General features: G+C 39.2%; 1 non-coding gene across 1 annotated transcript; it reads right to left on the minus strand.

Moving 5' to 3' along the window:
* Positions 1 to 478: 478 nt before the first annotated feature.
* LOC127196729 (small nucleolar RNA SNORA17) lies at positions 479 to 610 on the minus strand. Its single transcript, XR_007831506.1, has one exon. It is a non-coding gene; the product is annotated as a small nucleolar RNA SNORA17 (small nucleolar RNA).
* Between the last annotated feature and the right edge of the window lie 5621 nt (positions 611 to 6231).

Here is a 6231-nt window from a genome sequence, read left to right on the forward strand (position 1 = left end):
GTCTCCAGTTCTGCCTGTTTTCATTGTGACAACATTCTCTTTCTCTTTTATTTCTCCACCACTTACTTTCTCCTTTGAGAAGTGCACAGGGTCTCTGTGTGTCTTGGGTCATCGCAGGAGTGGTCTCAGGGGTGCTATGCCCTAATCCTACATTATAGTGTCAGGCAGGGTTCATCACGGCCATGGTCTGGCTCTCCAGGCCTGAACAGCACCCAACTGGTGGTTGTCTCAGGGTAGCTCCCTGTCTGGGCCCCATAGCACCAGCCTAGTGGTCATCTTGGGCTTGCTCCTGCCCAAGTGGCTCCAGGAAAGGGTCATCTCTCTCAGGCCCTTGGTCCCAGGTGAGATTCTTTTAGTCTCTGGCTTGCTCCTGGCACTGGGAGCCATCAAGGCCTGTACAGCACAGATTGGTGGTAGTCTCAGGCTAGCTCCATGTGGGAGCCCCCTTGCATGGGGCTGGTGTTTGTCTCAGGTTCAGAATGCTAAGCTACTTACTGACCATTCAGATGCTCATAGGTCAGAGCACTAAGAGTAGACATAGCCTCTCTTCTCTCTACCACCTCCTGACATATGCGACACAGAAGCCACACCAGCAATGCTATAGTATGGTCCAAACTCTTCATTATTACTAGTCTCACTGATTTCTAGCTAATCTGAGGTGGGTGGGATACCAGAATCTTTTGCCTCATCACTGGCGTGGAAGTGGTGAAGCAAGATGGCCATGGACTTTAACCTTTGAAATGGTAAGCCAGAGCAATAACCTTCTCCATTAGATAAACTGACTTGGGTATTTGACTACTATAACATAAGCCTGATTAACAAAAGTGGTAAGAATTTTACATTTATTAACACAATTGTCATCAATCCAATATGATGCAGAATAAATTAAATGAACTTCCACGTGTGCTCATGTGTTTTTCCCGGATGAAGTTTCCAAGCCTATTTCATAGAAATTGAATGTGTTTCCTTGTGTAACACATAGGTTAACTGAGCATATAGTCTGAATAAGAGCACATCTGATGCCTCAACCTAATATACTTTTCATGACTTTGTCTTCTAGTCTGTGTGGAAATAACTTGGAAATTTAGAAAACTCCAACAACAAGTTGCATGAGGTAAATAAAGGTATAGTAATACTAACTTTCAATTAGGTCTTAGGAAAGGACACTGCTAGTGTTGAAATAGAGTGTGAAGTAAATGGAAGGAGTAAGCCAGGCAAATACGTAGTTAGAATTAGGGGCTATATTTAAACTTAATCTTAGTAATTATCTGCTAAGAATAGAATCCTATAGCTCTTCTAGTGACCTTGAATGAACTATATAATTCTTTATATTAAAAGTTTTCCTGGTCTGTAAACTGGACAGTTTTTCATTTACTAGCTCCCAAAATGATAGGGAATAAGCTCCATTACAAGTTTTAGGGCCTTCCTATTTTTTGTATGATTATATGCCATTATTACTTTGCTAAAACTATTAATATCTTAGTATTTGTATAGTAACTTCAATAAGTAGAAAGTTATCCTTCATATTAACACATAAAACACACGAGTTTCTGTTGCATTTCTCCAAAAGATTCTGGTTTGCATTGGTGCAATGTATGACTGTTTCGCCCTAACTGTATCTTTTTCTTCAAAGCTTTATTCTCTTTTCACTTTTAGTTTCAATTCCAGGACCTCCAATATACCATCACTAGGAATTTTTATTATTATATTTCTTTTAGATGGTTAGTAACTGTGCTATTTAAAAATACTGTGTGTTGTTACTATGAAAATAAGGTTAAGATAATTGTGGGTAGGGGATGACACTGATACAAGAGGAAGTGTGGAAGGTTGCTGTAAGGAAAAAACAAAACAAAACATTTAATGAGGGCTGAAGGGCTCAGAGGCTAAGGCACCTCAGAGATGACTCTTGCAGAGTCATGGTGTTCAGTTTCCAGAACCTACCTCAGGTACCTAATAACTGCCTGTAATTCCAGTTCCAGAAGATACATCCCCCTGTCATCTGTGGGCACCTGCATGCATGCACTTGGTACTCATAAACTCACACACGCACACACACACACACACACACACACACACACACACACACACACACACACACACACTCACAAATGGATATATAAAATCCTTCTTCTGAGTTTTTAAAATTTATTTTTATTTTATTTTTTTACATATAAAGAATATTTTTAAGACACTAGAAAATTGCAAGTTGAGAATAAATTGGACAGAATGTATTTCTCTGGTTCCTTAAGGTCAGCCTTAGGAATATGACTATATTATTAGCCAAACTCTCTGAGGTCTGGAGTCTTGGGTTCCAGTAGATGACTAAAAATTAATAACAGCAATAACTAATGTGGATCAAATACAGGTCTGATGGGCATTGTGATTGGATTTAAGGACCATACATTCTGTGAGAAAGACAGAAGTATAATTAACTAATCGAAATGAGAAATGCAAATGGACTATGAGATACAAACCAAAGAGTAAGCAGATTGATTTTGAGGGTAACTAGAAGTATTAATGACATAGAAATTGAGGTTTTGTGTGTGTGTGTGTGTGTGTGTGTGTGTGTGTAGTATGTGTGTGTGTAAGTTTGTATGTTTGTATGTGTGTGTGGTGTTTGACTATGTGCTTATGAGGATGGGTGTTCATCTTGGCAGGCATGTGTAGAGACCAGAGGTTGACAAGACATCAGGACGTCTTTTTCAGTGTCTTTTTACTTTTAATTTTAATTTTAATTTTAATTGGTAAGTGTCTTTACCAAACATTTTTATTTTTCCATGAACTCAGATCTTCACAATAAACACAATAAACATTTAACCCCTTGAGCTACCTCTTGAGTTTCTGAATTATATTTTTAAAGAGGCAGAATGGTCAAACTTCAGCAAGTAGAGAGATACATATGAATGCTGGAGTTTTGTGAATCCTACATGTTCTTATACTAGCAGGATTGTGATGCCATACTTCAGTAGTGTGGGGAGGAAGGAGTGACCAGATGAGGATTCGAAGTATGTGCTTGGCTCTCCCATGCCTTGGAAAGTTCTGAGATTGGTCCTGGACTACACAGTGATGCAGATATTTGTGGCATCATGAATGTGAAAGTGGCGAATACTATAATCAGTTTACAGCCCAGTTTTGTTAACTGAACTGGTTTAATGTCCATCAAACAATTCTATGCTCTGCACCTGCAGTAACTGGTCATATAAGAAAATCTCTCCACAAGGTTATGTGGACCTGGGATTGGCTATTGGTTTCTCCTACATAAAATACATTACACACACACACACATATATATAACATACCTAATTATCCTTCACTTAAGCAATAATTAACCATCCCCTTGTATTTTATTCTTTACCATCAACAAAGCATTTTAAAACCACATCAAAATGCAATCTTATCTAGTTTAAATAATTAATGTATTAGTTCTGATGTGCAATTTTTTCAGTAATATTGATAAGCCAAATATCAATACTCTAAAATGGTAGTAATCATGTAAATGCAAATGATAAGTAAAAATAAAGTTCTGTGGCTAGTAAGTTGATTGAGCTTTTAGAGACACTTGCTACCAAACATGCCTGAGAAACCTGATTTCAATCCTGGGACCCACATAGTAAAAGGAGAAAACCAACTCCCAAAAGTTGACCTTTGACTCCACATAGGCAACACACACACACACACACACACACACACTCACTCACACACATACACATGAAAATATAATACAAATATCAAGTTTAATTGAAACAATTTCAAGATATTATGGAAACATTTAACACTGTTTTGCACACTATAGGAGAACGATATGTCTGTTTATTTTATTCTTAAGTAGTCCAAAAAGCATATTAATTAACACTTTAAATTAATAGTGTCAAGTATGTTGCCTTGTATATTTGTATTATACATGTAGGTTTCTTCAATGAGTGCACCTTCAGTCAAACCATTAGCATTGTAAATTGATTAAATATATGGCCATTATCCATTCTACTTACAGCTGTTTGCTATTTCCCTGGGGCATACAATACGCTGTTTTCAATATCTATTGACCATTATAAAAGATTTAGGCACTGAACACAACCCATCCATTAAGGGTTTTTTCTCCAGAGTTTTGCCTTCTGCCTAGACTTCAGATTAAACATATCACACTAAAATGTAAAGTGTAGTTCACTTATGGACTCAGTCAGCCACTGGTTTTAGTTTTCTTTTTGTTTGTTTGTTTGTTTTATTTTATTTTATTTTTTTATTTTATTTTTTTTACATTATTTTTTTTATTAATTTATTCTTGTTACATCTCAATGTTTATCCCATCCCTTGTATCCTCCCATTCCTCCCCCCCCCCATTTTCCCATTATTCCCCTCCCCTATGACTGTTCCTGAGGGGGATTACGTCCCCCTATATATTCTCATAGGGTATCAAGTCTCTTCTTGGCTACTTGCTGTCCTTCCTCTGAGTGCCACCAGGTCTCCCCCTCCAGGGGACATGGTCAAATGTGAGGCACCAGAGTACATGAGAAAGTCGTATCACACTCTCCACTCAACTGTGAAGAATATTCTGACCATTGGCTAGATCTGGGAAGGGGTTTAAAGTTTACCTCCTGTATTGTCCTTGGCTGGTGCCTTAGTTTGAGCGGGACCCCTGGGCCCAAATCTGCCTATCATATTGTCCTACTTGTAGATTTCTAGGACCCTCTGTATCCTTTTATTTTGCTGTTCTCCCATGTGTCTCTCATTTAGAGTCCCAAAAGAATCAAATGGTATATAGTCACTTATATCTGCATACTAGCCCAAGGGGCATGTCCCACAAAAGCCTTCACTTACCAGGAAACTGGGACAGAGGGGAAGGCATCCTATTTTTTTATTTTTATTAATTTATTCTTGTTACATCTCAATAGTTATCCCGTCCCTTGTATCCTCCCATTCTGCCCTCCCTCCCATTTTCCCCTAGTTCCCCTCCCCTATGACTGTTCCTGAGGGGGATTACCTCCCCCTGCTTAGGCTCAAAGGGGATCAAGGCTCTTCTTGGTAACCTGCTATCCTTCCTCTGAGTGCCACAAGGTCTCCCCCTCCGGGGGACATGGTCAAATGTGAGGCACCAGAGTAAGTGAGAAAGTCTTATCCCAATCTCCAATCAACTGTGGAGAAGGTTCTGACCATTGGCTAGATCTGGGTAGGGGTTTAAAATTTACCGCTTATATTGTCCTTGCTTGTTGCCTTAGTTTGAGCAGGACCCCTGAGCCCAAATCTGCCTATCCTAATGTTCTACTTGTAGGTTTCTAGGACCCTCTGGATCATTCTATTTTGCTATTCTTCCATGCTTCTTTCATCTAGAGTCCCAATAGGATGTCCTTCCCTCTGTCCCAGTTTCCTGGTAAGGGAGGGCTTTCGTGGGACATGCCCCTTGGGCTAGTATGCAGATATAAGTGAGTATATACCATTTGATTCTTTCTGCTTCTGGGTTAACTCACTCATTATGATCATTTCTAGATCAATCCATTTATCCACAAATTTCGGGAATTCCTTGTTTTTAATAGCTGAGTAGTATTCCATAGTGTATATGTACCACAGTTTCTTTATCCATTCTTCTACTGATGGACACTCAGGCTGTTTCCATGTTCTGGCTATTATGAATAAGGCTGCTATGAACATGGTTGAGCAAATTTTCTTGTTGTGTGCTAAAGCATCTTCTGGGTATATTTCAAGGAGGGAATAGCTGAGTCTTGAGGAAGCCCTATTCCCATTTTTCTGAGATAGTACCAGATAGATTTCCAAGTGGATGTACTAGTTTGCATTCCTACCAGCAATGAAGGAGTGTTTCTCTCTCCCCACATCCTTGCCAGCATGTGGTGTCACTTGAATGTTTGATCTTAGCCATTCTGATAGGTGTAAGATGGAATCTCAGAGTTGTTTTGATTTGCATTTCCCTGGTGACTAAGGAGGTTGAACATTTCTTTAAGTATTTCTCAGGCATTTGATATTCCTCTGTTGAGAATTCTCTGTTTAGTTCCAAGCCCCATTTCCCAGTTGGGTTATTTGGTTTGGTGGTGTTTAATTTCTTGAGTTCTTCACATATTTTGAATATGTCAGATGTAGGGTTGGTGAAGATCTTTTCCCACTCTGTAGGCTGTCGCTTTGTTCTCTTGACAGTGTCTCCTGCCTTACAGAAGCTTCTCAGCCTCATGAGGTCCCATTTATTAATGGTTGACATTAAGGCCTGGGCCATTGGTGTTCTGTTCA

Source organism: Acomys russatus, chromosome 12 (genome assembly GCF_903995435.1).
Source record: "Acomys russatus chromosome 12, mAcoRus1.1, whole genome shotgun sequence".
NCBI classification, from domain to species: domain Eukaryota; kingdom Metazoa; phylum Chordata; class Mammalia; order Rodentia; family Muridae; genus Acomys; species Acomys russatus.